This window comes from Bos indicus, chromosome 1, assembly GCF_029378745.1.
Source record: "Bos indicus isolate NIAB-ARS_2022 breed Sahiwal x Tharparkar chromosome 1, NIAB-ARS_B.indTharparkar_mat_pri_1.0, whole genome shotgun sequence".
Taxonomy (NCBI): Eukaryota; Metazoa; Chordata; class Mammalia; order Artiodactyla; family Bovidae; genus Bos; species Bos indicus.
The window spans coordinates 101327125-101339728 of record NC_091760.1 but is presented as its reverse complement, the minus strand read 5'-3'; the positions used below and the strand labels follow the sequence as shown (position 1 = coordinate 101339728).

Below are 12604 nucleotides of genomic sequence, written 5' to 3'. Positions count from 1 at the left end.
GGAGACAATTCCCTGTTTTCACACAGCTAACAAGTAATTATGGACCCGAAGGCACCTCTGAAGAGAATCTAAAATTTTTTATATATCAGGAGTTTGAATGAACAAATCTCCAAAACATATTTTATATGAAAGGACCAAGGCATTATGAACTAAGAACTTGAATCTGAAATTATTTCAGTGAAAACAAATCAAATTTTCAACTGAGTAAAGCAATGCATGGAAAAGAAAATCATTCTATCAAGTGAAATTCAAGGATGCAATCTGACAATATTCTTTTATGATTTCTTTGAAAACTTGATAATTATTCTGGTAGCTACTTGTAGCAACTAAGAGTTTTAAAAACCTGTTTGAGTTATACAAACAAGTATGTTAATATATATGTATATACATACAAACACACACATATATTTGTTTTAAGGTGATAGAAAAAGATATATTAAAAGAATAACAGCAGAGAATTAAGGAAAGATTTAAAATCATGATTTTTAACTAATGTTTATTTTTTATAGCCTCTAAAATAACACTTACTGTATTTTACTGAAACACATTGCATTGGAATATTTACCTTCATCAACTCTGACAGCATTTTGATGGATCTCTCATATTTAAAAAGGCAGTAGCCCTTTTGGATCTCTGAGTAGCACCATGTTAGTCAGGAAGGAAGAACAAGAGCTTTACAAAAGCAGCAAAAAGGGAGCCAAGAAGAAAGTGGTTGGCTCATTTTCTAAGAAGGATTGGTATGATGTGAAAGCATCAGAAAGGTTCAATATAAGAAATATTGGGAAAACACTGGTCATGAGAACCCAAGGAACAAAAATCACAACAGATGTCATCAAGGGTTGTGTTTTTGAAGTGAGCTTGCTGGTTTGCAGAATGATGAAGTTGCATTTATAAAATTCAAGCTAATTACTGAGGACGTTCTGGGCAAAAAATGCCTGACTAATTTCCATGGCACAGATCTCACCTGTGACAAAATGTGCTCTATGGGTCAAAAAATGTCAGACTGTGATTGAAGCTCACGTTGATGTCAACACTACTGGTGGTTATTTGCTTCGTCTATTCTGTGTGAGTTTTACTGAAAATGCAACAGTTAGATTCAGAAGACCTCTTATGCCCAGCATTGGTAGGTCAGCCAGACCCACAAGATCACAAGGTAAATCATGACCTGAGAGGAGAAGACAAATGTCTTTAAAAGGCTGGTCAATAAATTGATTTCAGACAGCATTGGAAAACACATAGAAAAGGTTTGCCAATCTATTTATCTGCTCCATGATGACACGGTTACAAAAGAAAATATGCTGAAGAAGCCCATGTATGAACTGAAAAAACTCATGGAACTGCATGGAGAAGATAGCATTTTTGGCAAAGTTATTGGGGATGAGATAAGCCCTAAAGTTGATCAAGCTAATGGGTATGAGTCAGCTGTCCAAAAATCTGTGAAAAATTCAGACTTTTAGTGGTGATAAATAAAAGGTCTTATTTGTGTTTAAAAAAAAAAAAAAGGCAGTAAAAGTAGGTGATAGCCAGGTAAACTTTTCTAATAAATCTTTTTCAATGCAAATTTACATTCCACTGCTGTATATATAGGGAATAATTTGGACAGGTGTTTAACTGACTTTCTTTATTAAAATGCTCCAACTGTCAAATTCAAATTGCTCTAAGCACAAAAGCCAACAAAGTAAAATTAACTAATGGTAAAAAGATTACCCTATCTTCATGAGGGGAAAATTTTAAATAATTAAGTGAAGGGTAGCTTTGCATGTGACAAATAAGATGAAATAATAACTTCAGGTTGACCTCCCAAGTACTTCTTTTCATACTCTTTTACACGAAGAAACAGTAAATAACGCTCGACTTTGGCTTCTTCTTCTGTTTTATTTCTGAGACAAGTCAGTGTTTTTACTTTAAAGGTGACAGAGGACATTTGTCTTCCTGTTTGCAACATTAGAAGGGCCTTTTCACTCCATTTCTGGAAGGAACAGCAGGAGAGGAACATTCAACTCTAAACTTCCTTACTTTTTCCCAAGAGGAAGGAGTTATTTAGCTGATTCACACAACTGGAAGAGGGAGGTAAATATGACTCCACCCTTAGGAGTTTGCTCACTGTGAACTGCCTGACTGCAAAGAAGGTACTTGAGATCTGCTGGTGGCAGTCAGCTGTCCAACACTGTCCATGACATAGTAGATCTTTCATCTGGAATACACATTAAGAGGCCTATTTGGCCACAAGTCCATTATACTTTCTCCAGTTTAGATTTATAAGAAAAAAGAATTATCTTGATTTTTCATCTAGCTACAAAATGGTTCCAAACTTGGCATTAGAAGGGTGCTATTTGTTTTTCTTTTAAAATCTGAACAAACATGATGTCAACATATAACACAAATTCTATCAATTAAACCTTTCCTTTAAAACTTGTATGACATGAAGCACATCTGACTCTTCATGGGATTCTCCATTTTCTACTTAATTCTATTTACATGCCCATATTATACACATATTATATTGTGTATACAATGCCTGGAGAATCACAGGGACAGGGGAGCCTGGTGGGCTGCCATGCATACACATATTATTTCAAGTATTTTGCCTGTTTTTGTGTAGGATTGGTTGGAGTTTTTAGGTTGATTTACATGGGAGGGTAAATTTGGTCCATGTGAATGCATCTTGGCCAGAGGGGAAGCACTCATCATTTATTCATTTAAAATGGATTTCTTGTTAATAAAATATATTTGAGTCTTGTTTTTTTCATCCACTATGACAATTTGTCTTTAACTGAGGCATTTAAACCATGGACATTCAAAGTGATTATTAGTACAGGTGGCTCTGTCATATTTGTTACTGTTTGCATTTTCTTCATTTCTATTTTTGTTTTCCTTGCTTTTTCTGCCACCTGTGATTTGTCTCTATGATTCTATTCTCTCTCCTTTGTTAGTGTATCTCTTGTATTTCCTATTTTTACCTTTTAATATGTTGCTAATCAAAGCCTACTTTCAAATAGCACTATGCCATTTGACAGGTAGTGTGAGGATTTAATAATAACAAAGCAATCTTAATACCTCCCTTTCATCCCTTGTTTTATTGCTACGATTCCTTTATCTTGCAGTAGGAATATCTAAGCATATTTTTTCTAACATACATAGCTTATATAATTAAATACATTATTGGTATCATGTTTAACAAACTGTTGTTAGACTGATTAAGGATGAGAAAAGTTAAAGTTCATATTTTACCTTCATCTATTTATTCTTTGAAGATCTTTTCTTTATGTAGATTGAAATTTATGACATACCACCTCCCTTCTCTCTAAAGAACTCATAACATTTCTTGCAAGACAGATCTACTAGCAAGAAATTCCTTCAACTTCTATTTGTCTGAGAAAGTCTTTATTTGTTCTACATATTTTAACTTTTTATTTTATATTAGAGTATGCTAGCTAGCTAGCTAAGTCACTTCAATTGTGTCCGACTCTGTGTGACCCCATAGACGGCAGCCCACCAGCCTCCCCCGTCCCTGGGATTCTCCAGGCAAGAACACTGGAGTGGATTGCCATTTCCTTCTCCAATGCATGAAAGTGAAAAGTGAAAGTGAAGTCGCTCAGTCGTGCCCGACCCTCAGCGACCCCATGGACTGCAGCCTCCCAGGCTCCTCTGTCCATGGGATTTTCCAGGCAAGAGTACTGGAGTGGGGTGCCATTGCCTTCTCCGATATTAGGGTATAGCCAATTAAAAATGTGATAGTTTCAGGTACACAGTAGAGTGACTCAGCTATGCATATACCTGTATCCATTCACCCCCAAACTACCATCCCATCCAGATAGCTTCTCTTTCATTTTAAAGAATAATTTATCAGTGTACAGTGTACAGTTTATTTCACTAAAGCCTCTTCTTGCTTGCATGGGCTGAAGAGAAGTCAGAAGTAAATCTTAAATTCATTTCTTTACAGGTAAGATGTTCTTTCATTTGACTTCTTTCAGAACTTTATCTTTGATTGTCCATGGCTTGAAAATTAATAGTCCTAAATATCGTGGGGTTTGTTTGTTTTGTGGTTTTTGTTTTTGTTTCATTTTTTTTGACATTAATCCTACTGATGGTCTCTGAGCTTCCTGGATCTATGGTTTGCTGTCTGACATTAATTTGGAAATTTTCTCATTCTTATTGCTTGAAATATTTCTTATGATCCTTTCTCTTTTTCTTCTACTTCTCAGGTCAGTTCAGTCACTCAGTCATGTCTGCCTTTTTGCGATCCCGTGGACTGCAGTACACCAGGCTTCCCTGTCCATCACCAACTCCAGGAGCCTACTCAAACTCATGTCCATTGAATCGGTGATGCCATCCAACCATTTCATCCTCTGTCATCCCCTTCTCCTACTGCCTTCAATCTTTCCCAGCATCAGGGTCTTTTCCAATAAGTCAATTCTTTGCATCAGGTGGCCAAAGTATTGGAGTTTCATCTTCAGCATCAGTCCTTCCAATGAATATTCGGGACTGATTTCCTTTAGAATGGACTGGTTGAAGCTCTTGGTTGTCCAAAGGACTCTCAAGAGTCTTCTCCAACACCACAGTTCAAAAGCATCAATTCTTCAGTGCTCAGCTTTCTTTATGGTCTAACTCTCACATCCATACATGACTACTGGAAAAACCATAGCTTTGACTAGATGGACATTTGTTGGCAAAATAATGTCTCTGCTTTTGAATATGCTGTCTAGGTTGCTCATAACTTTTCTTCCATGGAGCAAACACTTTTAATTTCAGGGCTTAAGTCACCATCTGCAGTGATTTTGGAGCCCCCAAAAATAAAGTCTCTCACTATTTCTATTTGACTCATCTATTTGCCATGAAGAGATGGAACCAGATGCCATGATCTTAATATACTGATTGTTGAGTTTTAAGCCAACTTTTTCACTCTCCTCTTTCACTTTCATGAAGAGGCTCTTTAGTTCTTTGCTTTCTGCCATGAAGGTGGGGTCATCTACATATCTAAAGTTATTGATATTTTCCCAGCAATCTTGATTCCAGCTTGTGTTTCTTCCACCCTGTCATTTTGCATTATGTATTCCGCATATAAGTTAAATAAGCAAGGTAACACTAGATAGCCTTAACGTACTCCTTTCCCGATGTGGAACCAGTCTATCGTCCCATGTTCAGTTATAACTGTTGCTTCTTGACGTGCATACAGATTTCTTAGCAGGAAGGTGAGGTGGTCTGGTATTTCCATTTCTTTCAGAATTTTCCAGTTTGTTGTCATCCACACAATCAAAGGTGTAGTCAATAAAGCAGAAGTAGATATTTTTTATGGAACTCTTACTTTTTCCATGATCCAGCACATGTTGGCAACTTAATCTCTGGTTTATCTGACTTTTCTAAATCCAGCTTGAACATCTGGAAGTTCACAGTTCATGTACTATTGAAGCCTGGCTTGGAGAATTTTGAACATTATTTTGTTAGCGTCTGAGACAAGTGCAACTGTGCAGTAGTTTGAACACTCTTTGGCATTGCCTTTCTTTGGGATTGGAATGAAAACTGACCTTTTCCAGTCCTGTGGCCACTGGTGAGTTTTCCAAATTGGCTGGCATGTTGAGTGTAGCACTTTCACAGCATCATCTTTTAGGATTTGAAATAGCTCAACTGGAATCCCATCACCTCCACTGGCTTTGTTCATAGTGATGCTCCCTAAGGCCCACTTGACTTTGCTTTCCAGAATGTCTGGCTCTAGGTGAGTGATCACACCACTGTGGTTATCTATGTTATAAAGATATTTTTTGTATAGTTATTCTGTGTTTGTTGCCACCTCTTCTTAATATCTTTTGCTTCTGTTGGGTCCATACCATTTCTGTCCTTTATTGTGCCCATCTTTGCATGAAATCTTCCCTTGAAAGCTCTAATTTTCTTGAAGAGATCTCTAGTCTTTCCCATTCTATTGTTTTCCTCTATTTCATTGCAATGATCGTGGAGGAAGGCTTTCTTATCTCTCCTTGCTACTCTTTGGAACACTGCCTTCCAAATGACATATTTCATGGGTTTCCTTTTCTCCTTTGCCTTTCAATTCTCTTTTCTCAGCTATTTGTATGGCCTCATCAGACAACCATTTTGTCTTTTTGCATTTCATTTTCTTGGGGATGGTCTTGATCACTGCCTCCTGAACAATGTCATGAATCTCCAACCATAGATCTTCAATCATTCTATCAGATCTAATCCCTTGAATCTATTTGTCACTTCCACTGTATAACCATAAGGGATTTGATTTAGGTCATACCTGAATGATTAGTGGTTTTCCCTGCTTTCTTCATATTAAGTCTGAAATTGGCAATAAGGAGTTCATGATCTGAGCTACAGCCAGCTCCCAGTATTGTTTGTGCGGACTGTAAAAAGCTTCTCCATCTTTGGCTGCAAAGAATATAATCAATCTGATTTTGATATTGACCATCTGGTGATGTTCATGTGTAGAGTCTTCTCTTGTGTTGTTGGAAGATGGTGTTTGCTATGCCAGTTCATTATCTTGGCAAAACTCTATTAGCCTTTGCCCTGCTTCGTTTTGTGCTCCAAGGCCAAATTTGTCTGTTATTCCAGGTATCTCTTGTCTTCCTGCTTTTGCATTCCAGCCCCCTATAATGAAAAGGACATCTTTTGGGGGTGTTAGTTCTAGAATGTCTTTTAGGTCTTCATAAAACTGTTCAACTTCAGCTTGTTCAGCATAACTGGTCGAGGCATAGACTTGGATTACTGTGATATTGAATGGTTTTCCTTGGAAACAAACAGAGATCATTCCATTGTTTTTGAGATTGCATCCAAGTACTGCATTTTGGACTCTTTTGTGAATATAATGGCTACTCCATTTCTTCTAAGGGATTCCTGCCCACAGTAGTAGATATAATGGTCATCTGAGTTAAATTCACCCATTCCAGTCCATTTTAGTTTACTGATTTCTAAAATGTTGATGTTCACTCTTGCCATCTCTTGTTTGACCACTTTCAATTTGCCTTGATTCATGGACCTAACATTCCAGGTTCCTATGCAATATTGCTCTTTACAGTATCTGACTTTACTTCCATCACCCACCATATCCACAACTGGGTGTTGTTTTTGCTTTGGCTCTATCTCTTCATTCTTTCTGGAGTTATTTCTCCACTCGTCTCCAGTAGCATATTGGGCATCTACTGACCTGGGGATTTCATCTTTTGGTGTCACACTATTTTGCCTTTTCATACCATTTATGGGGTTCTCAAGGCAAGAATACTGAAGTATCCAACTCTTTGTGACCCTATGGCCTATACAGTCCATAGAATTCTCTAGGCCAGAATACTGGAGTGGGTAGCCTTTCCTTTCTCCAGGGGATCTTCCCAACCCAGGAACTGAACCCATGTCTCTCGTGTTGCAGGAAGATTCTTTACCAGCTGAGCCACAAGGGAAGTCCTGTTCTCCTTCTAACATGCCTATTATATGCATGTTACAACATTTGTAGCTGTCACTCAAGTCATGGTAATTGTGTTCTGCTTCTTTTTCCAGACTTTCTTCTCTTTGCTTTTGGGTTTCAAGGATTTTTTAATAGATCCTCTATCTCCTAGGTGCTCTTCTCAGCCATGCCCAGTCTACTACTAAGCCTATGAAAAATATTCTTCATTTTTGTCACACAAGAAGTGGGAAAATGAGATAATCTCCTTGTTAATATTCCCAGCCTTTGGGTACAAATGTTTCACCTGATCATTTGTATTGGTTTGTGAAAGCTGCCACAAAAAAATACCATAGATTTTATGACTTATGCAACAGAAATTTGTTTCTTACAGTTTGCAAAGCTCACAGTCAAAAATCAGGGTGTCAGAACAGCTGGCTTATCCTGAGGACTCACTCCATCTCTTAAATACAATCACCTTCTTATTGCTTGCTTTCATGGTTGTACCTCTGTGTGTGTGTGTGTGTGTGTGTGTGTGTGTGTGTGTGTGTGTGTGTGTATCTCCAGATGTCCCTATGTCCTGATCCAGTCAGACTGAATTAGGGCTCACAATTATGATCTCCTTTTAACTTAATTATCTCCATAAAGGACCTATCTCCTCCACATACAGTCACAATCAGAAGTGCTGAAGGTTAGGACTCTCAATATGTGAATTTTAGACAGACATAGTCAATCCAAAATATCATTTAAAGTTTTAAACCCTCTTTTATCATTACTTCCAATGGAAATCAATGTCTTAAATTTAAAATTTATTGTTTTACAATGTAAATAAACTTTAACATCTCTCTATGGATATGTTTTGGAGAAGGCAATGGCAACCTACTTCAGTACTCTTGCCTGGAAAATCCCAGGGATGGAGGAGCCTGGTGGGCTGCAGTCAATGGGGTCCTGAAGAGTCGGACATGACTGAGCGACTCCACATTCACTTTTCACTTTCATGCATTGGAGAAGGAAATGGCAACCTACTCCAGTATTCTTTCCTAGAGAATCCCAGGGATGGTGGAGCCTGGTAGGCTGCCATCTATGGGGTCCCACAGAGTGGGACACGACTGAAGCGACTTAGCAGTAGCAGCAGCATGGATATGTTTATCCACTGTGCTTGTCACTTACCACTTACTCTTCCATGTTTTATATATTCTCCAAATTTATTAAAATTTACTTTCTTTTATCATTTTACTTTCCTCTTATTATTTTCTTATAAAGCCTTTGTGGCTCAGATGGTCAAGAGTCTGCCTGCAGTGTGGGAGACCTGGATTCAATCTCTATGTCAGGAAGATCCCCTGGAGAAGGAAATGGCAACCCGCTCCAGTATTCTTGCCTGGAGAATCCCATGGATGGAGGAGCCTAGCAGGCTATAGTCCATGGGGTTGCTAAGAGATGAACGTTACTGAGCAACTTCACTTTCACTTTCATCATTTTCTCTCCATTTATATTAGTCTCAATGCATTTCTATTACCTGTTTATCATTTATCTAGGAGTTTCGGCATGAAATTAAAAGACACTTACTCCTTGGGAGGAAAGTTATGACCAACCTAGATAGCATATTCAAAAGCAGAGACATTACTTTGCCAACAAAGGTCCGTCTAGTCAAGGCTATGGTTTTTCCTGTGGTCATGTATGGATGTGAGAGTTGGACTATGAAGAAAGCTGAGCACCAAAGAATTGATGGTTTTGAACTGTGGTGTTGGAGGAGACTCTTGAGAGTCCCAGGGACTGCAAGGTGATCCAACCAGTCCATTCTAAAGGAGATCAGCCCTGGGTGTTCTTTGGAAGGACTAATGCTAAAGCTGAAACTCCAATACTTTGGCCACCTCATGGGAAGAGTTGACTCATTATAAAAGACCTAATGCTGGGAGGGATTGGGTGCAGGAGGAAAAGGGGATGACAGAGGATGAGATGGCTGGATGGCATCACTGACTCGATGGACATGGGTTTGGGTGAACTCCGGGAGTTGGTGATGGATAGGGAGGCCTGGCGTGCTGCAATTCATGGGGTCGCAAAGAGTCGGACACGACTGAGCAACTGAACTGAACTGAACTGAACTTGGGCATGAAATGTGTTGGAGACAAGTTTACTGTGAGTATTTTTATCAAAATCAAATAAATGTTTCTGAGCTGAAAGGAGCGATGTTAAAATCACTAAAATAAACACAAATATTTTAACTTTTTCCTCCTAAGTCAGTCTGTTCTCACATATTTTAAAAGGTCTTCATTCCCAGACTATAATTAGAATTTATCATCCTGAGCAGTCACCCTGGACCTGGGGTAAGTCTCTTGGCTTCCTAACAGCATAAATAGTTTGGACTGTGAGCTGCTAATGAACTGAAGATGATGAATACCAATTCTGTCAGTGCCAATGGACCATGTGTACATGATGATTAAAGAAATACATTTTAGACTGTCATACATAGAAGCTTGGTTACACTAACCACAGGAATAAGTGAGGCATCTGGAAGTTTTTCATTTAAAAAGTAGAGCATAGGAGTTTCACTTGTACCATGATAGTGTAGGCTTCCTAGGTACCTCACTTGGTAAAGAATCCACCTGCAATGTGGGAGACCTGGGTTTGATCCCTGGCTTGGAAAGATACCCTGGAGAAGGGAACAGGTACCCATTCGAGTATTCTTGGCTGGAAAATTCCATGGACAGAAAAGCCTGGAAGGCTACAGTCCATGGGGTTGCAGAGTCAGACACAACTTTCACTTTGGGGCTTCCCTGGTAGCTCAAATGGTAAAGAGTCTGCCTGCAATGCAGGAGACCTGGGTTCAACGCCTGATTTGGGAAGATCCCCTGTAGAAGGAAATGGGAACCTACTCAAGTATTCGTGCCTGGAGAATTCCATGGACAGAGGAATCCAGCAGGCTACAGTCCATGGTGCCGCAAAGAGTCAGACATGACTAAGTTGACTAACTTTCACTTTTTCTTTTTTCATGATAAGGAGAAAGGAGTTCCATGAATCTACTCCCAAGTAAAATTGGTAAGAATGACAAATTTGATAAAACAGCAAGATTTACATTCCCTGGAAGTGAACTGGAGGCCATAAAGTATATTAACACACTTGTCCAAGAAAATTAACTCAAAGACAGTAAGAATTTTAAGAGTTCTTTGTTAAGGAAGACCCACATCATCCCTTTTCCTTCCAGTTCAGTGAGGCAGAAGTTTTCCAGACTGGTATAACCAGGAAGACAGGGCTCCCTCTCGCCTCCAGCTTCCAGCCAGAAGACCATCTGCACAGGAGGGACAAGACATTAGCATTTTGTATCCTGCTTTCAGGAACCTGCCAGCAAGAGGCTGGATTCTAGAAAATAATATCAAAAGGTAGGGACTCATAGGGTCCCTTCGACATGACTGAAGGAATGAAGTGAACTAATCTGATTCTGTCCATCCTCCATTTATGTAACAGAAATTCTACCTAAAGTTGGATGCAACTGTGGATACTGGGATCCTGATTACCCTTTGGTCTGGCTTATCGGATGGGAGTCCCATGACGAGAAAGGCAAACTAAGTAGACCTAAGTCTGTTTTCCACCATGCACTGACATACATTGAGTATGTAAGGTAGGAGTGTCACTTAAAAGACTGTCATTTTCTCCATCCCTAGCACTAATGCTATGGCTCAGAGATTTTTTTCCTGTGGGGAGACACAACCATAGAACAGAGGGCTGTGATGTGTTGCCAAAAGAACTGACTTCATATGCCGCAGACTATGCAGAAGTTTGTGCCTAATGGTACTCTCAGAAATAGTAGAAATGGTAGTAAGAAATAATTAGGGGAGATTTATAGATTCATTGGAGAGATAGGTTAAACTGCATGACTGCCAGTTTTTCAGAAAGTAATAGTGAAAGACATGGCTAAGAAGAGCACTTATGAGATTAGAATAAATCTCAAATACTGACCTTCGAAACATTTCCTTGTAAGGAGCCTTAATTTGATTGGATTAGCCTGTGAGGCAAAGTATGCACAGAGTACTGTTGAAAACAATAGAGCAATCCGCTCACAGTATAATAAGAGAAAGACAGTGAAAGAGAGCTCTGCCAAAAATCACTGTCATCTTACAGTGACTATGAACATACCCAAGGATGTATCCCTTAGGAGTAACAAAAGAAGTTTCACACTGGAGGGTGGAGGGAGTTGAAATAGATCTCACCAGAATAATCTAGTCAGTCATTAAATAAGGAAATGAACAAGTAACAAGCTCCATACTAGGGGGAGGAAGAATACCCCAAACTGCCATAAATATATTATATAAAATGTCCAGTTTCTATTTTAAAAAAAAAAAGAGAGATGTCAAAGAAACAGGAAAGTATGACCCACACACCAAAGAAACTAAGCAGGTAACAAAAGTCACCTACTATAGTCAAACATTGTTGGATTTAAAGAAAAACTTTATATTAGCAAGTATAAACATACTTACAGAACTAAAGAAAAACATATTTAAGCAGGCAAAGAAAGGTATGATGACAAAGTAGTATCAGGTAAAGAATATCTACAAAAATGTAGAAATTATAATACAAAAAGGATAAAATGAAAATTTTAGAGTTGAAAAGTACAATAATAGAAATTTTTAAAATTTAGTAGAGTGGTTTAACAGTATATTTGAACTGAAAGATTTAGTCAACTAGATAATAAGTGATTGAAGATCATACAATTTGAAGAAAAGAGAAAAAAGGAATGAGGAAAAATAAAGTTTTTCAAAGTTGGACACCATTAAGCACACCAACATATAGGTATATTTTGTTTTACTGCATGTCACTTTATTGTACTTTTCAAATATTTCATTTTTTTTTGCAAATTGAAGGTTTGTGGCAACAATGCAAATCTGTAGGTGCCACTCTTCCAACACTAGTTGTTCCATTTGCATTTCAGTGTAGTATTTCGGTAATTTTTGAATTTTTCAAATCTTCCACCAGCAACAATATTATGACTCACTGAAGACTGAAATGATGGTTAGCAATTTTTAGTAATAAAGAATTTTTAAATAAGATATGCATATACTTCGTTCTTAGACATAATGCTATTGCACTTAGAGTACAATATAATGTAAACATAACTTTTATATGCACTAGGAAACAAAAAGCTTGTGTAACTTGCTTTATTGCAATATTCACTTTATTGAGGTGGTCTGAAATTGAGCATGTAATATTTTCAAGGTATGACTA

General features: G+C 38.1%; 1 pseudogene; it reads left to right on the top strand.

The window, feature by feature from the left end:
* Positions 1-645: 645 nt before the first annotated feature.
* On the top strand, positions 646-1457 carry LOC109562942 (small ribosomal subunit protein eS1 pseudogene; annotated as a pseudogene).
* The last annotated feature ends 11147 nt before the right edge of the window (positions 1458-12604 follow it).